This window comes from Branchiostoma lanceolatum, chromosome 7, assembly GCF_035083965.1.
Source record: "Branchiostoma lanceolatum isolate klBraLanc5 chromosome 7, klBraLanc5.hap2, whole genome shotgun sequence".
In the NCBI taxonomy this organism is placed as follows: domain Eukaryota; kingdom Metazoa; phylum Chordata; class Leptocardii; order Amphioxiformes; family Branchiostomatidae; genus Branchiostoma; species Branchiostoma lanceolatum.
Genome location: NC_089728.1, coordinates 5,340,613 through 5,368,095, shown reverse-complemented (window position 1 = coordinate 5,368,095; position 27,483 = coordinate 5,340,613). Strand labels below are relative to the sequence as shown.

Here is a 27,483-nt window from a genome sequence, read left to right as displayed (position 1 = left end):
TGGCTGAGTGACTTCCTGACAGGGAGAAAGCAACGTACCGCCTACAAGGGTTCATTGTCAGAATGGAGGACACTGACATGTGGCCTGCCTCAAGGCACGGTCCTCGCGCCTATAGTCTTCGTCGCAGTCATCAACAGTGCAGCGAGCGACGCACGATCAGACCACTGGAAATTTGTGGATGATCTGAATATGATGGAAAGTAGACAGATTAGACAGCAATCAAACCTGCAACAAGACCTAGATGCCCTTGACGCATGGACAAGTAAAAGTCACATGCAATTGCACCCAAATAAATGCAAAGTGATGCATTTTTTCTTCACACGAACACCTCCCCCTCTCCCTTCACTCCAACTAGACGGCCACACCCTCCAGGAAGTAACTGTAGTAAGATTATTGGGAGTGTGGTTGCAAAGTAACTTGAAGTGGGACAGTCATGTAACCCACATGGTTAAACAAAGCGGCAAACGTCTATTCATCCTAAGAAGGTTGAAGATGTTCAGAGTTCCCGAACTTGATCTAGTCACCATCTACACTTGCTACGTGCGCCCCATCTGTGAGTATGCTGTCCCTGTTTGGAATCCGGGACTTACTAAAAACCAGTCATCCCGTCTAGAGACCATTCAACGCCGTGCTTGCCGCATCATTCTGGGTAAGAAGTACACCCACTACTCGGAAGCCCTCACTCAACTCGGACTACCCACCCTTGAATCCAGTAAGGGAAAAACTATGCAAGAAGTTCGGACTGAAACTCCTGAAATCAGCTTTCAGAGACTGGCTTCCCCAGTCCCGGGGTGAAGCCAGTGGTCGGCTAACGCGGTCTAGCCACAAACTGAACTCTATATACACACGAACTGAGCGCTACCGCAACAGTCCGATACCCTACATTACCACTGTTTTGAATAAGGAATTGTGACCGTTAACACGAATATTTTGTCGTTGATTTCAATGTTGATATATTATATTATATTATGATAGATTTTAAAGATTCCTTGCCAATTTTAACGATCTTTAACCGCAATAATTGTTATGTAAATTTATTACGATGGAGTGCCCTTGAAATGTTATACTTTTAAAACGTTGTAAAGTCCGGAATCAATTCAGCCGCGGCTGCCATTTCTTGACTTGTATTATGCAATAAACCAGAGGAATTTGTCGTGGAAAGGATTCAGACTCAAGGCTGGAGTCCAGCTTGGATCAATTTATTTACATTTACAATCGAAAGAGCCACTCGTTTTTTTAAGCATTACTGACAAGTGACAGGTCTTCATTGCCTGACTACTGTGAATTTTACCAACTAGATCCGTCAGGCCAACCTGTGCAGTTGTACTGGAGATGTTCTAATTTCTGCGGTGATTTTATGTTCGAGATTTCCACGATAACCTCTTTGCCGGGAACTTAGCACCACAACAAAAGTACTTGACAATGGTCAGTCTTTTACCCATGTTGTACCACCTACATGTAGCCTGGGTGCCATCCTATTTCTACCGGGGCTCCTACACTCGCTATCCTAAAAAAAAGGGTAGCGAGTGTAGGAGCCCCGGTGGAAATAGGATGGCACCCAGGCTAGTACCACCATGTTTGAACCGGAAACTAGATACCACCGCGAACACTCCATTTTCTCCTTACCTCGAAATTAAATCCTCCTGAACTTAAAGGCATTTACAGTATATGGTATATTGCAGGTAGACTTCAGCCACTCAAGATGATGGTCTTAATTTGTTGCTTCATTAAGGCTGATGTGTCCAAAGTGACCGCTAACTGTGGGACAAATTGTAGCTATTGCCCCATTTTGTGGGCAGCACAGGACAGATATGTCTCGAAACACGCATCAACGTACGCAGCACGTCGGACCTCTAAAACGCGCCTTTTGTAGCATCCTTATCTACAGGACCCACATTGGACAGCCATAAAATCAATTAAAAGAAATGGCATGTTCTCACACCCGCCAACCCGCCGGTCCAGATACTGTAATTCTTGAAATTTTTGCATCGGTTTTATTTTCGCGGTTGTCGCGGTGAACGCTTTAAAACGGACATAAAATGGTGTTTCTGTTACTGCACAGCAGTGTTTCCGCCAGAGGGGCGTCTTCCCGTCAAATGACGGCCTTATGTCGCTTTGGACGGCCTGAACTCAGACATAGGCCGTCCTCTTTAAAAAAAGACAAACTAAATACCGAGAAATCGGGAAAAAAATATGAGAGGTCGGCATAATTTCTTTGTTTTTCTTTGTTACTGCGGGCGTGGGGACGCTCTATATCGTTGGACATTCACACTCTTTTGTTTGTTGCTATTGTTAAGCTTGCGAAGAATCGATGTCGGTGCCTTTGGCATACGGTGATCTCATTAAAAACCCGTTTTTCAAGACTCAATCGAAGAAAGTCATCGAAGAAAACAAGGAAAAACGTAAACGAAAGAAGAATTTCGCCCGTGCATTTCAGCCTCTACGCCGTGATTTGCCGCGATTCGCCATCATTTCTGACCGTATTCGACACAATATATATTCCTTTGAATGTTTTTCCGTGAAAATTCTCCATATGTACCGTAGATAAACCGTATTTTCGCTATGAATTCACATAAGTCGAGTCGCAACCTGCCCCGTCCCGGTTTTTAAGCTCATTGATATGCAAGGTTCTAAGCGCTGATTGGTCGGCGTCATAAAACCTGTGCTCTGATTGGTTGACGGCAAGATGTCACGTGATCACAGGGCGGGAAAACCCCTTTACACTTCAGGCGTTTCTGGTCAATATAGATCGCATTTTGTGACGATTGAAGCAGTATTATAGCGACCTTCGTAACAAATTGATTTTGAAAAATTAACAAAGTCTTTTCTGATCACAACATTCAGTTGCTTTTCCTGGTCAATTTATTTTCGCGGTACGGTCAATTAATTTTCGCGGTACGGTCAATTAATTTTCGCGGTACGGCCCTCCCCAAGTGGACGGCCTCTCAGTCGCGGTCTGGCGGAAACACTGCTGCACAGTATACTAGTGCTGCTACCGCAAACTAATAAAACCACTGGGAACACTCAAGCTCCGCTATCTCCTTACCACAAAATTATTTCACCTCAAACTTACACCGGCGTTTACAATACTATCTGTAACGAGAAGGTTTTTTTCCTTTTCGCGGGGACCCGGCCAAACTGCTTCACAACGGACTAAAAACTGGTATGTCCGTTACTGTACAATATGTGACTATCGCGCCATCGCAAACTTAAAACCACCGCAAACACTCCACCATCTCCTTACCTCGAAATTATATCACCTCCAACTTACCCCAGCATTTACAGTACCTATCTGCACATATTTTAAGGGCAAGAACATCGGTCAGCGGTATTGTGTAGGGATGGCATGATTGATGTCAACCTGTAAAACAAGCCACCTGTCTGGCCTGATAGTGGGGGAACAGTTCTTGTCCCATATGTCACAGTAATGTGCCCCTGTACTTAGATGTGATATATGCCAGCATACACGGGGTTGGTTAATTATCTCCATGAAAAATGGAGATATTGTTTTGGGTGTGTCTGTGTGTCTGTGTGTTTGTCTGTTTGTGTTTCCGCACTACTGTAGTCAGCATAACTCAGGAACCTCTTGATGGATTACGATGATATTTGGTATGTGGGCAGGTGTTGTGAAGCCGAAGTTCAAGGTCGATTTTGGGCCCCCTGGTATGTGACCTTGGTACTGCAGCGGAACTTCAATTTTTGTATCTTTTGACCTGGACGTGCTGTGGTCTTGATTTTTGGGTGGCAGATAGCTTGTGATGTAACAAAGAAGTGGTGTAGGTTTGGGCCCCCTAGCAGCTTCCTCTGAAACTGCAGGGGCGTTTTTTGTGAAAATCTTCTAAGGAGAATAACTGAACAAAGGAACAACCGATTTCCATGATATTTAGTATGTAGGTAGCTTAGATAGAGATATACACCATGAAGTGCAAATTATGCTAATTGGGACTTAATTTGCATAGCTAATGAGGAAAACCTATATTTGCAGTGTTTTCCATTATCAGACTCAAATACATGTAACGTATGTAGTTTATGGAAAGTGGAGCATCAACAGATACGGATTATGCAAATAAATTCCTAATTTGCATAATTAATGCAAAACACCATATCTCATCTAATTGGAAACTTATAGGATTGTCAATATGATACTTAGTATGCAGGTAGCTTAGACAGAGATATACACAATGAAGTGCAAATTATGCTAATTGTGACTTAATTGCAGTTTTTTCCATTATCAGACTCAAATACATGTAACATATGTAGTTTATGGAAAGTGGAGCATCAACAGATACCAATTATGCAAATAAATTCCTTATTTGCATAATTAATGCAAAACACCATAATTCATCTAATTGAAAAATTATAGACCTGTCAATATTGCAACATATGTAAGTTAGATAAAGGTGTTTATGACCAAGCATATCTTACGCAAATGTGTAAGTTATTTGCATGAATAGAATTGTTCATGGAGATATGAGGTCGTGGAACTCTTGTTTGTGTTGCTGGCCGGGTTAGTCCTCATCAAGAATCAAAATTTTGATTTTGATGAGAATTAACACATGAGTTTATTCTGTATTACACATGGGTAATTTATAATGGATATCTATATGTATAACTATAAGATTATGTATCTAACATGACATCACTTCATAGAGAAACACTATAGAAAAATGCTCCTCAATATTCAAGGATCTTTGAGTTTGACAAAATTAATGATCTTTTTGAGTTCATAACAGAGTTCCATACCCGAAAAAGGTGATGTTTTTGGTCCTTTTTATTCAAGAAGCTTTAGGGTAATGATATATTCCAAAATCAGGATTTGACTTTCTGGAGAAATTCATTTTTAGAATTTTAAAAACATCAAACTCAAAATAGTGGCAATGATATTGGCCACTTTAAAATTTCAAATCCAGATTAAAGTAACCATGTGGTATCCTCCCACAACAGGTGCAGGTTTTCACATGGTTAGTTTGAAAAGTGCAGGGCCTTTAGGGAAGTCAATAGTGCCCCAATATTTACAGGTTTCTACAATCCCTTCAGTTTGGAAGCTGAGCATGAGTAGATGCAGCCTTTTTAGGTCCAATATTTGAACTGTAAAAGGGTTTAGAGTAACAGTCCGTCAATCACTAGACTAGCTTCTGATCAGGATGTGAATCCTGTGCAGTTAAAGGTGTAATATTATATAATTAGACAGGAAGAATAGATTGTCTGCAGTTAAGTGTTGTAGAGACCAATAACAAAATTTTTAATGTTAGGCCATACTGAGTTGATTATTTGGATGACACCATCTGGGCACTGCAAAATTGATGTGAGAGTGTGAAAAAAAAGTTGGGCAGAAAAAAAGTTGCCTTCATTATGAAATCCAACTGGTCAGGAAGGTTGAACAAATGACTGCACTTACAGAACATGGTATGTCAAGCAATGAATTCCTTGATACTTTCTAATGTAGCTCACCTCAAATTTTCTTAATTTTTGTATTTACAGGTTTTCTTGGAAGACTTTGAAAAACCTCGCCTCAGTGTTCGAAATGCATCATACATAAAAAAACTGTTTTTTTTACAAACCGGCACATCTACTGTGTAATGGCAGCACTCGGATGAGTTGGTTGTCCTAATGAATTTTTCTAACTTAGTTTTTTTCCCTTGTTGCTCCATATTTTCCTGTAAGAATCCGAGAACCAACAAATTAAATTGGTGTGGCGATGATCTTAATGGAAAGCAATGAATACTTGACGGGTGTTTAACACAACTTCCTAACTGTTACTTAGTTGAAACCCTGACAATGTAATTGTTACATTATGTACTTTATCTGAGCCTGTGACATTGACCTTAAACTTGCAATTGTTTGGTGCCTGCTGTTTCTCTTCAGACGTCCGGAGGCCTGTCGTTCCTCGGTCTGACTGGTGCCGCTGTAATTAGCACAGAAGTGGTGGTTAACACAGGAGACCTGTCAGCACAGGCGGTAGATTTGACAGACTGCACAACTACAGTACAATGTGAGCTGCGTTGGTGAGAGAATGAAGGAGAGGTGCTGTTCTTGGTAAGTATATTGTTGTTGTTTTTTGTTTCTTTATGATGCACAATCTACAGTACTCTTCCCCATTCTCCATTAGGCTCCACCAGTTTAATTTCTGGGTTAACGGATTTAAAAAAAAAATGCTAGATTGGAAAATCAACATGAAAACAGAATCCCCGAGGAAAGTTTGTGCTTTGTAGCATGCAGTTGCAGGGAGTAAACAGGGTCAGGTGCAAGTTTTCACCCCAGCCTTCTGTTTTAATGATGTCCTCGTGCTGAAATGAAAAAAAAGAAAATCCGTTAACCAAGAAATTAAATTGGTGTGGCCTAAGTTGGATTTCATAATTGGAATATCATGCAAAATGTAAAAGTATGACTGAAAAGACATCAAAACACACACTACATTAAAAAATTGTTTAAAATACGTTGAGCAATCGGTCAAATGTTAGGTTGCAGCATGTTGCCAGTCTAGTAGAATGGAGGCCCTAATGAGTGCAATTCTACAGGTAGATAGAGAAAAGTTTAAAAGCTGTCCAAAATACTTTCTTTTGGCAAGTCTTCCGCCAAATTTCCGCTCATTCCATAGAAATATGTATGAATCGCTATAATGACACAAGTCGCCCTCGTATGATTATAACAAATGGGGCGAAATTGAATCACCTCAAGCTTGAAGTCACTTACAGTAAGTAGTCTGTGAAAAAGTTGTCCTGTCAAACACAGAAGTCCTGTGATAGCCAGACTCTGGACAGCATCACAGACTTCTGCCAGACACATGTAGTCAGATAATGTCTATGCCTGTAGTACTTCAAGAACAAGCTTAGGCCACACCAATTTAATTTCTTGGTTAACAGTTTTTTTTTTTAATTTTAGCAAAGAACAAATCATGAAAACAGAAGGCTGGGGTGCAAACTTGCACCTGACCATGTTCACTCCCTGAAATTGTGTGCACCAAAGTACAAACTTTCCTCTGAGATTCTGTTTTCCTGTTGATTTTCCAATCTAAAATTTTTTTTAAAATTCTGTTAACCAAGAAATTAAAATGGTGTGGCCTTATAGTTGAACACTTAAAGTCATAGTCCCCTAACCTATCGTCAATTAGTTAGTAACAGACACATGTAATCTGATAATGTCTAGGCCTGTAATTCTTCAAAAACAAGCTTATAGTTGAACACTTAAAGTCATAGTCCCCTAACCTATCGTCAATTAGTTAGTAGCAGACACATGATGTACCGGTAATCAGATAATGTCTAGGCCTGTTATACTTCAAAAACAAGCTTATAGTTGAACACTTAAAGTCATAGTCACCTAACCTATTGTCAATTAGTTAGTAACAGACACATGTAATCTGATAATGTCTAGGCCTGTAATACTTCAAAAACAAGCTTATACTATATAATAGTTGAACACTTAAATCCGAAAATAATTTCATCAGGTTGGTAGAACATAGGATATTTGGAGTTTCTTTTTATACAACCAGGAATCTCACCTGCTGACGTTTCGGTGTCTGTCAGACACGTTCTTCAGAGCTTCTAACTGGAGTACTGCTTCTCACCGCTATAAGTAGCCAATGTAGGTGGCGCTTTTGCGGTGAGAACGCAATCCCAAACCTGGCTGAGCTTGTATCCCTCCTCTACTTATAGCGGCGAAAAGCAGTACTCCAGTCAGAAGCTCTGAAGAACGTGTCTGACAGACAGCAGTCAGCAGGTGAGATTCCTGGTTGTGTAAAAAAAAAAGAAACTCCAAATATCCTTTGAACACTTAAAGTCATAGTCACCTAACCTATTGTCAGTTAATTAGTAAAATCCCTCTTGTAAGTACTACAAAGTTTCCAATAGCGTGCACACTTTTAAAATGTTTAAGTCGCAAGCAGGTGTTTAAGATGGAGGGCAAAGATGGGGTGCGTACGTTATAGGGGGTCCTGCTTCAAAAATCCATCCCAAACCAGCGTGACAGCCCACCCTCACATGGAGTTTGGAATACTGGAACACGATCAACGGTTAAATAGTAATGATGTACATGTATGCCTCCATTATACATGTGCATGTATACTTCCATTATACCTGGATTGCCATATCTAAGGACAAGGACGAACAGACAAAACTATTCATAATTGGCTCTTCGTACTGTCTTCTTGCAGCTGCAGGCCAAATGTCGAGGTTGCCACTAGAGCGGTTGCTGTTCGGGGGTCACTCAGGTGACCTAAATTTGACAGTAACTGCCCCATGATAAGAACCACTCACTCTGAGAACTCTTGTTAATAAAACTTAGAATAAAGGAAAACTCTTAGAGTGTTCCTCAGTTATGAAACTGTATTTCAGTAAGCAGCGTTGTCTTCAGCTTTAAATTTCATCTGTCCCACCAACGAGGTTAAATCTTGCGATTGGTTATTGTTTCAGAGCCCATGCCGTTCATTTTTGTCGTTAAATCTGTCATTCTGAGCTTTTTTCATCAATTTCGCATCATGAAGCAATATTTTTGGATGAATGTGATGAAATTTTTCTGCTTGTAAATTTCTGTCCCGGGACAGAGGGGCAGGTCCTGGAGACAGCCCTGTACATTAGCCTATCCTTTTGGACAGGTGCAGTAGTAATTATGAGTATGTTTAACAGTCTCCCTGCTACCTAACCCCATACCTAATAGAGAATTTATAGCCAAATGGCAACTTCAGTGTGCTAAGGGTTAAGGATGGGCAGGTTTCTTGGACCATACAGCAAACTCCATAATCTACTTTTGAAGGATAGAATGTCAGGTGAGAAAAAAAATCATCAGCCGTTGAGAAGTGGTTAAACTTTGTTTGTTTTTATGCACCATGGCGTACAATTCTTTTCTATTCTTCTACATGTCACCCTTAGGCTATCCAACTTTCAATCAATCACAGGGGATCTCTCTAATCCACTTGTTAAACCGGTATTTAGAGTTGTCTAAACGCGTAACCGAGTGCCTATCCTCAATCGCAGCGTGTCCTCTTGGGGCTCAGGTAAGGAAAGTTTTTGATGGTTTATGTACAAAAGGATGGGTTAGAAACAGGGGAATCTCCAACTGTTTTAAGCGCTGGCATCATATGCAGATGACATGGGCGATTCACGGTGTAACAGATATGTTTTAAGGCAACATTCTTTTCTTGAAAAGGACAGATGTTTTCATTCCTGTTTTCACCTGCCTTAAACAAAAGGACATGGGTGTTTAACCTCCAGGCATATATTGTTTATATCTCCACATTGTGACCACAATCATTTTCTCCGTTTTGTGTTAAGAATTCAGCTTGGGCATCGTGTAGAAGGCTCTGAAATGGAAACGATAATAAATGACAGAATTATTTGATTTTGGTCTTCAATTCCTTGTTGCTTAACAAGTTTGTTGTCCAACTTCTACTGTAAGACTAGCATTTGTTGGTTACCACTTTGTCAATGGTTGGTAGCCTGAGTGTGTAAATATAGATCATGAAATATAATCTTGATTTTCCGAAAACAAAAATGTTTCTTCTAAGATAAAAATAAGCATCTCTAAGTTGTACATACATGAAAAGAACTTTCTTGACACATTTGGGATCCTATGGAATGAAACGGTGGATTAGGGGCGAGTCATTTGATACATCTATGATGATGTAAGTCTTTGAAGGTAAGGCCACTCTGACTTGATTATATATGGATGACATCTACATGCGCATCAATTTTCGTCCATTAAAAAGATATCTGTGACCAATCATATTGTAAATCATACGAAGAAGCTACGAAACAAGCAAATGTATGCTGTAAGTTGGTCTGATTAGTCATGGGCTGAGTTGGGAAAGGGCCGAAGCATCCGACATCCTCCAGCCCCCCTTGTGTACAATCATGTATAATGAGCAGATACAACTCCAAAACAGTCCCAACTCCCTCTTGAATACTTGATATATACATGTACATGTGGGATGATATTTGTGACTTTTTGTTTATACTCGTATAAGTGTTCTCCTACAATCGAATAGTGTAGTAAATAGACTAGTCATATTGTCTGTGAATTATGGCATAAATTGAGCAGTTTTAGATTAAACGTTTCTACATGCAGGCACCCACAATTTCAGTCATAGAAGTGTAGTTTTAGTCCAAGTTGCTAGGTGGCTCCCATCAGGCTCCAAACCTTGAATATATATTATATCCGTATAAGTTTATGAACCCAGTGTTAGTTATACATGATTGTTAACAACATTTGGAGTATAATATGAAATGATGAAATCTCATTTTTCTTTGGAAGTACACATGTATGTATGACTATGAAATATAGAGGTTAATGAAAAGCTATTTTGTTTATCTGTAATATTTGTTCTTATTGCTTATTTGTTTTAAGCTATTACATTCTAAATGCTGAAGATAACAGTTGGGCTGTGGTAAAATTCTCTTACAGTGCAGTCCTATTACATGTTCATCAGAGATCTGATGCTTGAAGCTAACAGCTGAAGCTCCCTCATACACGGGGCCGCTGGCCTTGCATCACCAAAAATGCCATCACAGGAGCCTAAATGTTAGACTGGTTAACAATAAAACAATGGATTTTCCACCTTTTTGATGCATTCAATTTAAAAAATAGACAAACTGTAGCAAGTATGAAGACAGAGACTTTTTTTATCTTCTGGTGCAAAAATGTTACCATTTGGGGGTTCATTCATGCCCCAAAAGGGCACCCTTTTTTTTTTCCACCCCCAAAATTAATCGATGATCCAACAACCCAGATATCAAGTGTGGCCGTGGTTTCCTGAATAAGTTAGACAAAGTCAATTCGGTTATCCTGCTCAAATATGTCAAGTCTGAAAATGACCTTTCTGGTAATGACCTGTCTGTACTTTGGCTGTTGAGTGGAAGGCAGCTGGTGTAAAGCATTGATATTCAGCACAAGAATTTGATATATATGCTTAGAGGGACCAAATTACATTTTGCCCAAATGCCATCAGGCAAAACTGGAGTCTAATAACAAACAAGAGATCAGGGGGCAGAAGGTCGCATCCCCAGTGGAGCGTAAAGCTGGGCAAAAATCTACTCCACCATCTGTCAATGTATTTCTTGTACTTTGTATATTGTTTCCGGCTATTGGATTGGTAAAAGTAGTGGCCATTGGCTGACAACTTTGTGTTAGAAGATATCTTGACTATGATTTTGATTGGTCCTGTCTTTCAGGTTTGGGGTCTGGAAATTCTCTTGGTTATAATATAATGATATAAGAGATATAGGCCTTTCCTAATTTCTATATTGAAATTTGATGAACGTGACATATTTCTTAAGCACAGTTGAAGTTACTGTTAAGTAAAGATGTTTACGGTGGATGGTACTGCAAGGTTTAACCCTCCCTCTCCTACAATGTAGTTAGGAAATGAAACTTTGGTACAAAAGGGAAACATTAGCAGGGAAAAGGTTAACATGCATGATAGAATCTTGTGAGCTTTTCTTGATGTCCCATGTTCGGTTTTGATGCTTTGCATTTAGAAAGACTGCGTTTTTCATAAAATCCGTACGGTTTAAATGGCGGTTGGTGCATTTTTTATAAGATTTGTGCGTTTTCTCATGGTGATCTGTGTGTTTTTCCCAAAATTCCTGCCATGACATTCATAAATTAGCGCTAGTGCGTAGGCACTGTTCGTAACATAGAGGGGACACGGGGCTCCTGGGGCACCGGCGAGATCTGTAACTAAATGTCAGGGAAATTAGAAAGTAATTCTACCATTGGGTCAGCAGGCCGGGTCCAGGGAGGCCGCTATGTGCATAGATATTGGCTACTTTGGCTTGCCCATGATGACCTCTGAATGGAATATGCTGGCATCTAATTTCTGACCATCTGTTTGTATTAATCAGCAGAAATTACTGAAATCAACAATGAATTTTAGACAATTTTTAACAATACAAAGCAAAAATTTGCATATTGCTTTTCATAGGAAATAGTAGTTATTCTTCTTTGAACACACCATTAAATATTCATATGACATCAATTAAGAAATCTAGAACAACAGTAAGACTTTAATTCTCCTGGTTCAATAAACAAATAAACAAACAAATAAATGTTAAGAAATGCAAAGGTAGTATATTAGATCTTTTGACAACACAAATTTAAGTTGATATTTACAACACTACTTCAAAGTGAGGATTAGGGAAAGATTATTGATCTTTTTTCAAACATTTTTTCTGTTCGCTGGATCAAAATGCTGAAAGGTAAGACCCCCAACTGCAGAAGTGTAATCTGAAGCAAAGTTTTCCTCAGATTTCGTCATGAAGCAATGGCAGCTGAATTGATATTGATAGTTCAATGGCCAAAACAGAAATGCCACCATGTCATAAAAAGTCAATCTGGCTGCAGGTCGTAAGGTCGCGGCCCAGAGAGGACGCAAGGTGGCTTGATATTTGTGGAGGCACTTGTAATTCGTTTTCCCGCGTACCAACAGGTTTCAGCGGCTAATGGGGCCAGTGGAGCGATCCCTGACGCAGCTGTATGATACAAATTGCTATTTGACATTCGTCTGCAATCGATTCACCCAATGGCTATTTTCTGATAGCCGAAGGTAAATTTAGTGGCCATACAGTGCCTTGGAGGACTTATGAAAGCTTGATTTGTGTTTGAAAGAAACTTCCGTAGTCAGTTCTATAAATTTCTCCGCGCCATGAAGACTAGGATGATTTGTCTCTTTGACTCCTGTTTCTGACATGAACGCTAGACGTTACGCCGTCTCTGACCAACGAGGGGCAACACATGTGAAAATGACGGATGGTTTTCTCCGTCCTCTTTCTCTGCACTTTAATTGCATGCCTGCTGCAATCTCTGTCAGACGACTTTTTAATTGTCCCACCAAATTGCTTTGTCAGGTCTGAAGGAGTTGACCAATTTGGGCTGCTTATAAACATGAAAACCACCAGATGTTGTTTTTGCCCTATAGTTTCTATAAACTGGTAAGAAACAATGTGGTGTGACGCATCGTTGACAAGAAATATGAAAGGGAATGTTTGTATGTGACAAGAATTTTGCTGTGTGGCACTTGATAATGGAGATTTTATCACTGACAGCAGGTAGTATCAACAAAATATATGCAGTCTGTCAATAGAGCCAAATGATCACAACAGTGGCATGCTTGGAGAGAAGTCCCTGCTAGAGACTTGTTGGAGTTTTGTGCATGTGAAAAATCTGTGTGTCAAAAATTTGGAAATTAACTTATTCCCAAGATATTTTCAAACTTTCTGCAGTTTTAAACTTGAATGATAACGAAAAAACAAACTAAGTACCATATATTTTGCACTCTATAGAGTGCAAAACCTTGTGCTGTTAATTTTCCAGTGATCTTTAAATGTTAAGTTTTCATGTGCAAAAACTTTGAAATTTGCGAGTGGAAGAATCCACCTGAGAAAATATGAAATAAACTTCTGGAATGGAGAAAAGTCTCAATTTCTACATCTTATGTAGCAGTGGACATGTTAGCTTTGTCTAGTAATTTTTTCCATGTATTTGGGACAAATTGAAGTGTTCTGGTTTCGCCCGCAAAAACGTTTGAAAGGGTGACGATATGCAAATCACTCTATTTCCAAATTGAAGGGACCTAAAAACTAGGAGTTTTTCACACAAAACATTTAGGTAACAGATTGCAGATCATATCATTTTTCTGCCTGAGAATTTTCGACTACATTTTTCACACACACGTGTAGAAAACCTGTTCCCCTAGTGTTTTTTAAGGCCTCTCCCACATCTTCTTGTTGCAATGTTGTTAAATTGGGCATTTTCAACACAAAGCCAATGAGATATTGGTAAGAGTTACTTGTGCCACAATTTTTAAGTATATTTCTTGTTTATCTGTCAAACGCAGGGTGCAAAACGCATTCAATAAGCTTTGAAATCACCTGTTAAACCTTGCCTTGAAAGGTTCCTCTGGAAAGACAGATCTTTTGGTGGAAAATCATAGTAGTTAGTAGTTATATAAACTTTTGTGATAGTATAAGTAGTATTTTAGGTCCAAAGATTTATATTGGTTGTAAATATGGCAGGAATGAAACAATTGAAATAATCTCCTAAAGAGAAATCTAAAAGAGAGATACATCTCAAGCTTTATGATAATTCCGGAAACTTGAATATGGATTATGGTCATATTAAAAGTTACTTGATTTGTATAGGATATACCATCTTGTTTTGCAATTATTCTTATCTATGCTTCAATACAGTAACCCCAAATAAGCATTGGCAAAGAAGTCAGTCCAACATACAGCCTCTGTCCCTGGTGCTGAAATAGTAGCTATTGTGTTTTGCCATCAGATGACTTATAGATACTTGCTGTTTTAGGAATGTACCCCCCACAGATATAACAAGGCCCATTCTTGTAAGTCATAAACCTGTATTTGATAAAACAATACAATTTTGTATCAGACTATTCCATCTTATTTTGTACCAATACCTCTAATTTGTTTTAGGGAACGGGAAACGTGAATAAATGGTCAATTTAGGAATATTTACCTCCCTGTTATTTTCTATCAAAATGTGTTATTGAATCTTGATCAGTATATATTTATAACCTTTCCTTATATCTCATGGGTTAAATGGATACACCAAATAGTATATCATAAATCATGGAATATGTGCAGTGGTTTCTATGCTTGCAGTTTTTATGTGACCTCCCAAATTGTTTCAAATGTAAAGTTTAGAAACAATTTGGCTGTGAAGTAAGTTATTGCAAAGACAAAGTCTGTAACAAATATTTGGAAAGATCGCAAATGTTGCTCACAAATGTTGCCTTTCTAGTGCTACTTGGTTTTTTCTTTTCAACCCTTTCCAACCACAACTACATCGGTCCGGCCCAGTCCACGTGCAAGCACCTGACTTTCCTTTACGAGGCAGTAAAAAGCCGTGCCGCCACGCTCTAAATCACATGTGCAGACCTGCTGGCACCATGCGACGGGCTGGGAGCGCACATGTTCTGACAGGACCGAATTATGCATTCAGCTCAGGACTGCCGCTCCCTCACAAGCCCCCAACATGGCGCCAAAGGCACGGAGCAGCCCAAGTGATTGCTATGTGGCCTAGATTGATGCTCGCAATACCTGTCAGGGTCAGTCTTGTCAGAACTTTGTTTCCAGAAGAAATGACTTGCAAGTAGTCTTGTATTTCTGGAAAGGGATCCACAATATCAAGGCTACAGCTGTGGACCAAAGTAAATAATGATGATATTTCAAGTCTTGATAAACCTGTTTCCTTCAAAAAGGCTAGAGTGCTTACCATTCTTTTGAAATGTTTTCACACTATTCCTGGCCCCGAAATTTAGCACCGATGCTTCTGAAAGAATTGTTAACGACGGAAATCATGGTGGTCATTTAAATAGATTAAATCATTCAATTAATCGGTTTAATTTAACCTTCTCCCTGCTGCCTTACTCTGTAAGCAGTAGAGAATGGGGTTCCAAACAGCTACTTCAGTGTGCTAAAGGTTAAGTAGTATCATTTTGAAATCTTGTGTAACCAACATGCACAATATTTGAATTGCTATCTAATTATGTTATTTATTTCAAATAAAAAAAAATTATGTTCTACTGCTTGACTTTGCCATATGGATGTACATGTATATGTCTAGATAAGATAGAAGACTTTGTATATGATAATTTTTTTACATCTTTCAGTTATAGCAGATTTTATGAATCCCCTTTATTTGAATCTATGAAGGTACAAGCAGATTCGAGAAGCCATCCCTGGATATCCATCAGAGATTTAGTGTGTTTGAAGAAGTTGATTCAATCTTTGAATCCGTTGTTAATGTTGCAGTTTTACTGGTTGTCATAAACGGAGTGACAGGTGGCTGTTAATAGATAGTTGGAGCGACGAGTGAGCCATAAGAGCGGTTCTTCCTGTCGGACGGACACAGATTTCTCCAGTAGCCATATGGAGGCTTTTCCACTTGGCTGCTCACCAAGCCCTCGTATCCGTAACGATCTCAGTGCCTCACTTCCTGCATACATGATCACAGGCGGAGTAGCGCCGGCTTGATTTCAAGGTTAGAAATGTCACTTCTACTTTGGGATCTACTCCAAAGGCTCAGTGTGTTCTGTTAGTACTTGATTCTAACCATACATTGTGTCAGGCTTGCTGTTATAGAAGCATACTGTTTTATCTTCACTAGGAAGGTTATGTTTTTTGGTGTGTGTGTGTGTATGAACACTATAACACAAGAACGCCAGGGTGGATTGTTTTGATATTTGGTATATGGATAGGTCTTGATGAGACATCAGCAGGTTATGACTTATGACCCCCTGGCAGGTTGTTATGGCACTCCAGCAGAACTTCCAGTTTTGATATCTCGTGTTCTGGACAAGCTATGGTCACGATTTTTGTGCTCTTGTATACAGGAAGAAGTGACATATGTTAAAGTTTAAGCCACCTAGTAGGTTGTATTTCATCATATTTCATCATATTGCTACTTGTGTGTTATTGCATGGTATAATGATCGTGAATTGCTGAATATAGGATGTCGGGTTTTATTTCTTCCTTGGTTGGTATTGTCATTCACATGCAGGTTCTTGTAGCTATAAGGCAGATTTATGTTATATCCAACATTTCATACTTTCTAAAATGGATTTTGTACCTGTAACCTGTGCTTAAAGTTTAAACAATAATTATGTATAACTAGAAAATGAGGATTGTATAATAGCATATTGGGATATCTCATTAGATTAGAAACACATCTGTGATACTTATACCTACAGATATACCGGTAGATGTGGAGAGTTGTGGTAGAAAGCTACATAATCGATTAAAAAAATTACTAATTACCGAAAAATACCAATTCCTAAGGCAAATGTGTTCTAAAAATATGCTAGCAGTCTTCCCAAACTCCCGTCACAAATTAGAAATTCAGCTTGGCCGACGCGTTGGCGAGCTTCAAATGTGCATCTTCGGCCGAAGTACGGCCGACGTCCTGTTGATTACGCGGGCTTCAGGCGATTTTTATAAATAAAAGTTGATCCAAATATTGGCCTTTTACCAGGTTAGTCGATACTGACTTCGTCCATGTCCAAGAGATGGTACCATCTCATGGGGGATTTTTAGTTTTAGTGTTCGACAGACATTGGAAAATATGGTAGACGCTCGGGCGATTTTGAAATTCGGCGAGTTTTGGGCGATCTACAAAGTCGGCCGACGCTCGCATGAATTGTGACGCCGGCTTTAAGTTCTCCTTTAGGGGAACTTGAGTTGAAGCCTCGTTAACCTAAAGGACACAGCGTTAGCTACAACATTGCCGGGACTGAGCGACATAAATTAGCCGGCTTCTGGTAGTATCTCAGGTGGCTGCCAACACGCCGGCCCGGCCTCCCACTCAAATTAGCGTCGTCCCCAGCTGTGGTCGTCCCAGCATCGCTGAGTCTCCACCTCCCCCACATCTATCTTTAGTGCACACTGCAGAAGGTTGTCATTAAAAAGATGGTTTGTTCCAAGTCAGGAGAACACCGGTGCCTCCCCCACTCGATTGATGCAGCCTCCACCAAGCCTTCTATGGATCATAGAAGTTGGCAAAAAAGGAATAATAGGTCAGTCCACGGTAAGGTCAATAATTCGCCTGCTTGCAAAGAAACCCTCTGGTGGCCAAACTTCCAAGGCAAATATTCTCCCTATAGCAGGCATGGTTAGTCTGGTAGAGACTAGTAAAAATGATGGACTATGTTCATATCAAAGTCCTCTATCTCTCCTTATATCTGCAACATAAATGTCATAATATTAGATCTTATACCGTTCATTGTTATGTTTGTTCCAAGTCATGATAGCACCGGTGCCTCCCCACTTGATTGATGTTGTATTCAAATCAAAGTCCTCTGTACATATATCTCCTTATATCTGTAACATTAATGCCAATAGATCTTGTACCATTCTTTGTTATGTTTTGTGGTCGCTGTGTTTTGAAATCTCCTGCCTCATTAGGGATGACTGATGGGTTGTAGATGCAAATAACAACTGCTGGGGGTTGTCCATAAACAATTCAGGAAGTTTGTATGTAAATGTGGCAAATACATTTTGTATGCAGAAAATCTGTGGTTTGGAGATTGTGCCTTCAATTTGGTATGGCCTGTGCGCGTAGGCAGGCCTTCAACTTCCATGTAGCTAATCTGAGAGATACATGATTATGGAAAATACATTTGCATAATAAGAAGCTATATCTGATTTTCGTCATATTGGTACTTATTCTTATGTAAAGGTGGTAAAGACTATAGCCTGCTTCAGGTCACACTACTAGTATCTTAATTTCCTTGTTCCCGGATTTTTGCATGAAAGCAATGGAATGGGCAGGTCAAACTTAAATAAAAAAGACAGAGTCGTCCAATGACTATAGAAACTGAATTCCACTACATATTAGTAGCCAACATATACATGGCTGGCAATTTTCAAATGATGAATTTTGATGAATGAAAAAAAACTGTAACAACTAGGGCTTTTTGTGCCAAAAGATGACCATCTGGGGTTTGATTGATATTTTGAATGGTACATGTGATTCTTATTTTATTGTTGATGTTTAAAACCAGAAGAAAACATGTATCCAAGAACCAATAAATTGAATTGGTGTGGGCATAGGGCTTGGTTTGATGACATTAGGGCCTGCAACCTTTCCTATGCCTTCAGTGCATAACTTAATCACTACACAAAAACACAGCCTTGCAAAACAAATTTTGCTTTTCGACGAGTGCAGATTTTGCAGCTGGTGAGCAACAAGAATCATAGATGTTTAGATCCCGCCTGCCGTGAACTTGTTATTTGTGCCGAGGCCTGCTGCCCCACATGTATGTAGGAATGAGGGTGGGCAGGTGCAGCCAAATTGGAATGCAATAACTCGGCTGGCTTGCCTCACCGCGGGAGGGTGCTCCGTCAGAATTACCTCTCCGCCAGCTGCGTAGGCTCGTCCGCCCGCCGGTAATCCGTTTCTCCCCGCATCCATCTATTCATACAGGTCAAGGCTGATATTGAGACGGAGACAAGACTAGACTCCCGAGGATACGGCCGGCTCACGTGGGCAGTCATCGCGAGAGGGAGGTAGAGAACAAACAACAGGACTTCTCCCCCGCACGCTGCAGGTAGGTGGGAGGGTGTTGTGGTCATCTGACTTGTACTGTTTCAACTCACTGTATTAAGTGACAGACTATGGGGGTGGGCTAGGTCTTTCTCCATACTACCTTTTACATATTTACATGTACATTGTAGGATGTAGACTAAGCGTGGAGCAATCAATTTGTAGATCAACATGGAAGAGACATGACTAAACAAGATGACAATGTGATCATTGCTGTCTTAACCTTTATAACAAGATGCAAAATAATAGTGTGTGCTTCTTGTTTTGGAGATCTTTGATCATATCCCTCAAGGAATTTGTGTCTTGAATGCTATATCAGTGGTAATTACAATGGTATATTGATGTGTTTGTCATCAATGTTTACTTTATTATATGTATTTTGAATAAAAAAATAATGAATGGAAGATGCAAAAATCATAGAATGTGCTTCTATTTTTGAGTTTTTTGATAACATCCCTCAAGGAATTTGTGTCTTGAATGCTATATGACTATGAGTGGTAATTACAATCATAGTGTATTGATTCTTTGTCATCAATGTTATTTTATTATATGTATTATGAATAGCAAATTAATGAATTGAAGATGATTTTTTTTTAGATCTTTGATAATATCTGGAGGAATCTGTGTCTTGATTTGCTACATGTATCAGTGGTAACTACAATAGAATATTGATGTGTTCGTCATCAATGTTTGCTTTGTGATATGTATTTTGAATAGAAAATCAATGAATTATACAATGTATAATAAGGACATACATGTAGAATAGCACCCTATTTTAGTCATATATTTCAGATGCTAGAAACCTGCACTTACTCAAAACCCTCATAACTAAATCATCCTGTTTACTTCTTTAAGTTCACCCTTGTATAACCAGAGTTAAAAGATGGGCATTACTAGTACACAATAAACAGCCCCCAGTTTAATTAGGGAATTCCAGTTTAATTTAGGACTTAAAACAATTTAGGGGAATGGAGCCAGAATTCTGAAGAATTCCACAGAACTCTGGGAAATGGAGCTAGAAATCTGCAGAATTCTTAGTCTAGTTCTAGACATTGAAATATTCCAAATAGCAGATTTATCTTAAAAGAAAATTAACCAGTGTAAGTTCAAGGACACCCACCACATTTTTTCAAAATTAATGATGTCTCTTCTTACAAGTGCCAAAACGCTTGTAACTATCTTGGGAAGTTGCCCAGAATTTAAGGACTCTGACTGAATGTATGGGGATTTTGGCTATAAAATATCGTAGCATGGTATGATGAAAGCTAACTAAAATATGACAAAAGAGTTGAATATTAAAATCTGACATAGCTTTGTTGCAATTGCAATAAAGTAAATTAACTACATCTGACATTGCTAAGGACAGATATTTTGGTTAAAATTTTGAACATCTATTTCGAGAGTTTTTTGTTTTCTATTAAGCAAGAAGACCCAAAAACTGGGGGTATCTTGATCTATTGTGTAACTGTTACATAGAACCTTTCCACAAAATATCTGACACATACTGCAGGTGTAAAACTTAAAAGCCTAGAAGCAATCATTATAGTCCACACCCAAATGCTCTGTGTTTGTCATAATGCCTTTAGGAGGATCTCATATTCCTTATGTTGTGTAACACGAGTAACCAGTAACATAATGTTATTATTACATGCTCAAACAAATCAGTGCTGTAAATATCTTAGTATGCAAAATTGATCTACATCAAGTCTTGACTAAAGATAGCATCACTTGTCCTGTTAACCTCTAATTGTTTGCAACTACATGTAGTATGACAATGAGTCAGGTAAGTGTAAAAGAAACATTGTCAAGCTTGTTATTTTCACCAAGAAGGTTATATTTTTGGTGCTGTTTGTTTCTGTGTGTGTCTGTTCATGGACATACAGCATAACTTGAGAAGCTGTGGATGGATCCTTATGAGATTTGGTAGGTGGATAGGGTTGGTAAAACAAAGGTCAAGTATGATGATAGGCCTCCTTTCTAAAGGACTGCAGCAGAACTTCCTCGGAAGTGAAAAAAATCTTTATTAGCATTGGCAGACAGTTGTCTGAATTAAAGCTAATTCACACAACATTGATTTAAAAATATTAATAATTTTCAAGGGAAAAGACTTATCAAAAATCACAGAGATCACCAATACAATTACAAATGTTAAATGTATATGAATAATGAGTAAATGATAATAAGAATACTTGTAATCAATACGGAGATATTCGACCTAAGGCTTAAAGAGATTTATTGTGGAGCAGCATCGCTTGGTACAGAAAAGATCTTTTAAGTCTCTCAGTTCCTGTTTTGATATCTCGTGTTCCGGACATGTTATGCCGGTCGTGATTTTTTATTGGTAGATAGCTTTCGGGCCAGAGAGTAAGTGCTGTAGGTTTTGGCCCCAAGCTGCTTTTGTTAACTGCAGGGGCCGATTTTGTTTCAGACTTTGAAAGAGAATAACTCAAGAAGGGTTTTAGGGATCATCATGATTTTTGGTATGTTTGAATCAAGATCTACTGTTACAGTAATTATTTCTCTTTATCAATTATCATGGACAGTAGCTGGACTGCAAAAGAGCACAAAGTATTACCTCCGTGTATTTTGTCTGTCCTGTTGCATATATAGAGCTATAAATTGTCTTTAAATTTCTGAGGTAGACTGATCTATTAAGCCAATTGTCTGCTTGCACTGCAAAGCTCAAATTAGCACACTTCAAATCTATAATTCCTATACTGTAAATTTTGATGTTCACTTTGGCTTTATTTTTACAGGTTTTTACTGAGACCTCTACCAACGCAAATTTATGACACTATGCTTATGTATTTCTATTGTATTACAGTACTGTGCTACAGAATTGTATCAACCTCAATTCCCCTCCTATTGCAAAATTAAGTTCCCACAAAAATATATGAATTCATTACCTTTCCAGTACAGACTACCCTTATACTTTGTTTTGCTGGTCTGGTGACTGACTAAATCCGAGTTTTAAATGGGGAAAAATATATGTTGCTCTGACTGTCGCACTTGGGGGTGAAAGAAAAATGTCGGCTGGCTTGAAGAATTAGTCTGCTCCACCTATCTGTAAATTGGCTCTCATTAAAACATGAAGAATCGCCACAAATTAAAGTGCCACCCTGACAAAGTGAACACAGTAAAATACTGTGCCAATCTCAGGTGCCAAACAGATAGAAGATTAATTATTTCTGACAAATGTACACTGCAGGATCTAAGTCCTTTGTATCACTATAATGGCTACCAGATATGCTGGGGATTACAGGAAATGGGGAAAAATGTTGTGTTCGCCTTTACTGCTGTATAGGGAAACAGATAGTTTTAGACGGCAAATCAATTACCGGATAGAAAAACAAGTGGCAGAAAAAGTTTAGTATCTTATCATTCAGCTGAATGTTGAAAGGATCCAGCCGTGAAGGGAAAGTATGGGGAAGTTAACCTGGGGCACATGCAGCTATTGATATTCCCTGACATGTGGATATGTGTGTGCCAGAACAGGAGATGGATGGGACCAGGAGTATGGAGAAAACCAAAGGGGGGACGTGTCAGAGATTAGCCAAATCTGTGAAGAAGTACCACTAATGGTAGTGTAATGGTCCGGGGATTAAGGCCTAGGGTAGGTTTCTGTCAAATAACGGTGTACTTCCACTTTCTCAGGGGCTTTAATGACAAGATGTGGCTGACGGGCTTATAGTAATGTTACCAAGAAGTCGTGAAGGGATAATCTAATGCTGACAGTGTAATGACATTTTGATGCCGAGGGCAAAAAAAAGTGGGAGGGGGGCATTGGCATCTTGTCTTTTCATGGTAGCGAAAATGCAGCCTTTAGGGAAATGATTGTCATTCCAGAGCCAGCATTCCAACCAAGTATGGATGGATGATGATAGTGGATGATGGTAGTGGGGGTGAGCACAGGATAGCTGTACTATGCTATATATTATGTAATATCATCCCATACATACTTGTTGCTAAGGTACATTCAGACCCTTGTAGTGCCTAGTGGCACCTACGGCAGCAAGTTTCCCGGCTGTTTCAGTAGCAAGGTATACTTTTACAGGGGCCCTTCCCCTTCAACATGCTCGAGGTGCCTCCTCAAACATGGGTAGATATGACTTTTGCTTTCAGTCATTGACTGCTTAGACTGGAATTAGAACCTATCATCTAATCCCTTAGTAGAATGGACTTTATTCTTTTTTCTGGAGTACACAAATAGTAACAACTTTTCAGCAATGCACTTAAACCCGCAAGCAACAGAGGTTAATGCATCAAAAGAACTTGCGGGGGTTCAAAGGATAGAAGTGCTTGAGAGGCAGTATGCATGGAAGGAAAACAAGGATGTTTCTTATCAAGATGAGACAAGCTGTGATGAAAGCCTCACAGCTCTGCTTTGATGTTTCTTGAAAGCCTTTGCCGAAAGGTGTTCGCAGATGTATAAGAGATTGGATATCTTTGAATTAACTCTGTTTCGTATATATTTAGATCTGTTTCTGTTGTGGATTCCTGTAACATGCAAAAGATGACTTCAAAATAAACATCAAAGGCTGTCTTGCACTACTGCCAATATGCTGACTTTCTGTGCATAGTTAATACATGATCATGATAGAAAACATGAACAAGTCATTAAAGCCATTTGTTTGTAACTTAAGATATTCCTGAACCCGATTCGGATACATATAACAGGGACGTAAACGGTAAAGAGCATTTATAGAAGGAATAGCTACGGAGGTTGAGGAAGGTTACATACTACATACCATAGGTTTGTTGTTTAACCTTTAATTGTGAACTATGCTACAGATACAGATCAATATTTTTAACCGCCCAGTCCTTGGTACTGAAATGTTTGCTGTTGTCAACTTGATGGATGACTCTCAATAAGGCCTTTGAATTAACAGTTTATATGCTTAAAGGGGATTCACATGAATCCTGGTTTGTTGCCTATCGTAAAGTATCTTCTATCAGGATGTTAGCGGCGTCGTGGTGGCGCAGTGGCAGGTTGTTTGGCCCAGAACCCAGAGGTCCTGGGTTCGAATCCAGGGTCCCCTGACTTTTGCTGTTGAAGTTGTGCCCTTGGGAAAGGCACTTAACACAACCTTCCTCACTTCACTCCGGTGAAGATGAGTACCTAGCTGATGCCTTTATGTCTTGTCTGTCGCCTCTGCATACTTAATTGTCTGAAAGAGTGGCTGAGTAGTTTCTTAGCCAGGCCTATGCCATGTGTACAGCACGACTGCCAGTAATAGTTCATTGAAATGGTGCCTTTGTAGTGTAACAGTAGTCTTTAACTGTCTCTTACAAATTATGACTCTGTCCTTTGTGAGTTTGATGCACATACATTGTATTATAACATGCTGCTTGACTTCAAAGTTCAGCTTGTAATGCATTATCCCTCTTCTAATCCATAAAACTCTCTCACAAAGTTGCTTCGCTGCAAATCTGTCTTCTAGAGGCACATTCCTCAGTCTCTGCAGACGTGACATTCCCGATCTCAGCCGCCCCTCTCGGCATGTCCCTGCATGCACGCTGCCGCGGAGTCCGTGCCAAATTGGATGCAGCTCTGCCGCCTGTGCGTGATTCTTCCCCGCCGTTTTCAGTAAGAGGGTTTGATATGTGTCCCATTCAGAGCAATTTCATCCATTACGACTCCATACTTGACAGCTGCAAGACACGTTTGGATGGTTAGTGACATGATGATCCCAGATTGTGAATAAATTGAAGGGTATTTATGGGAACGTGACACGCAAGTTTCTTTTCCATTTGTAACTGCCACACATGTTTTATCTTTGCCGTGATGGACTGGAAGGTACATAGGATGGCAAATTACCTAACCTGTGTCACAATAATGATGTGTTACAATGTTGCTGATCAAACTGATGTTTCCTGTTGGCTATTTTCAGAAGAGTGAGACAAAATAGGGCAGGGACAGAATGGTACTGCCATGAATTAGATTCCCAGACAAATGTTTTCTTTCTATAGCCTGAAAAGATTAATGCACTGTCAGAAATACAACTGATTTTGTAATGTATGAGATATGTCTGTAACCCCATTTTCCTTGTGAAAACTTAACATGTGTTTTCTTTCTATCGTCTGAAACAATGAATGCACTGTCAGAAATATGCACGATGTACAAGTAAATGTGATATTTACGTGACCTTGTGTCTGTATCCCCATTAATGTGTTGTGGCCTGAAATTCTGCATCAAAAGATTTTATTTGGCTATAATTATAAAATCATACTTTCCAGAGAAAATTAGGATGATATCTTGACAAAAATATTTTTTTCCTGTTAATCTTTGTAGCAATTCAATTTATCTATTTTACCAGGAGACGCACATAGGTCGATGTTGTTTCAAGTGGATACTGATACACAGAGATATTACAGAGCACTCGTAAAAGTACAACAATTAGGATTACACAAAACTAATAGTCTAGATAACTAAGCCTGAATGAAAGTCGTGATAGAATCCATTTTTAAATTTTTGAAAGTTTATGGAAATTCTTGCCTGTAGGCTAATTGCAAATACATTAACATGACAAGAACGGACAGACGGTGAATAATATTAGTATTCTACAACTCTAGACTACTGACACTAAATTCTAACTCATTGGGTTTGACTTCTTTTTCTGAGACAGTGGAAGATGAATGATCCCACTTTTTCTGTAATGTGTTTGTTTTGTGAAGCTAAGAGGAGGGTAGTTTTCTTTTTGTTTGTAAACGAGGAAAGATTAGGATGGAATTTGGTGGCCTCTTTAAACAGCTCTTTGAGTATTCGAGTATTGTACTGCACGCTAAGGTTTTATAGTATGCTTTATCATTATACTTAACCATTCAAAGCCATTGTGATATTGTGTTGTCTACGTTCTGTGGAGAGTTTGCTCCAAGGTATATGGCTCCCTGATTATTAAAGTTGTGCTTGGAAATGTTTTAGAAAGTTGACAAAACTCCTGAAGCAACATTTTATGCAGGGAATGTTCCGACCGAAGTGTTCTCTACCCCCTGAAGATACAATACTATGCTCAAGTGGGGCTGATAATGGCATGCATATGGTGCATGACGCCTCCAATAGCAGCATTCATCCGAGGGTGACAGGAACGATATCTTTCTATGAGCGGGAAAATGACTTACATGGCTGTCGTGCCACGGTTTTGATCATGAGCCACGGAGCCTCATGAAAGATGGTCCTTCATTGTCATGTTTTCATTACAGCCATGATGAAGCTTGCGGAACTGCACCGGTCGGATACATTAACTGTGTTTTTATTTGATTTGTTATCCGCGTTTAGATTCCACAGCACACGTTCTTTGTCGACAAGGCAGTTTGTTATTTCACACTGCTCTGAACCCGCAGGGGACACTGTCAGTCAAACTTGGAGTTAGTTGCTGTTTGCCAGGTCAAAGATGTATTGTGTAAGGGGAACATTTTTATGATGTTCATTGTACTCAATCACATTTGAAGACTGGCCTATATAGTATACACCCTATAGTGCAGAACTGGCAGACTAATATTATACATTGTATATGATAAAAGATTAAATTTTCAGCAGAATGTTTTGCCTCACACTGTAATGTGAGATAATTAGTTGAAATTCTTTCCACATCTTTCGGTGTATGGGGCGGTGCCCATTTCCATTGCTTTAGCCCTTTGGCCACACAGTTGTGTAAGCAATGTAGCAGGGGGCTAGTCCACTTGTAGTGATTTGTATTTATCTAAGTATACACTTTTTCCTAGTGCTTTGTTCTAAGCAGAAAATGCAGTATGTATGAATTTTGTTCTTTGGTATGTTTTATGTCTTTATTTCTCTGTCAAACCATTGTAAGGCCACACCAATTTAATTTCATGGTTAACAGATTTTTTTTCAATTGTAGCAACAACAAAAAATCATGAAAACAGAAGGCTGGGGTGAAAACTTGCACCTGACCCTGTTCACTCCCTGAAATTGTGTGCACCAAAGTATAAACTTTCCTCTGAGATTCTGTTTTCCTGTTGATTTTCTAATCTAGCATTTTTTTTAGAAGTTCCGTTAACCAAGACATTTAAATGATGTGACCTAATGATCTTTGGTTCATTTTCCAAGCAAGACACCCACTTGCACTCTTAGGTTTCATCCCCAACCATTACTCCTACCCAGAGTTACTAGTTGATCCACAGTCCATCTCTCTCTCTATATTTTTAGACATGGTCCTGTAGTCTCACAGCAGGAGTGTGTGTTAAGAGCCTTGATGATAAATCTTCCAGCCTGGTCTGTTAATAGATGTGTACCAGTCCTATACTGTGTAAGAAAGAAAGTGATTCTTGATCCCGTTATTAGCTGACTGAAGAGCTTATCTTCCACTGGTCGTGACAGAGAAGACAGACGCTATGGACAGTATTTACAGGTTCATTGTACCTGGGAAATTCGACAAGCACAATGAACATTAGACCACGGCTTAAAGACTG

General features: G+C 39.3%; 1 protein-coding gene across 1 annotated transcript in view; it reads left to right on the top strand.

The window, feature by feature from the left end:
• Positions 1–27,483, top strand: part of LOC136438795 (protein CBFA2T1-like) — a 190,677-nt gene that overhangs the window by 3,447 nt on the left and 159,747 nt on the right. Inside the window, exons 2-3 of the mRNA XM_066433750.1 lie at positions 5,866–6,036; positions 18,934–19,057. The gene's annotated coding sequence lies outside the window, so the exon portion shown is untranslated. The remainder of the gene's footprint in view (positions 1–5,865; positions 6,037–18,933; positions 19,058–27,483) is intronic.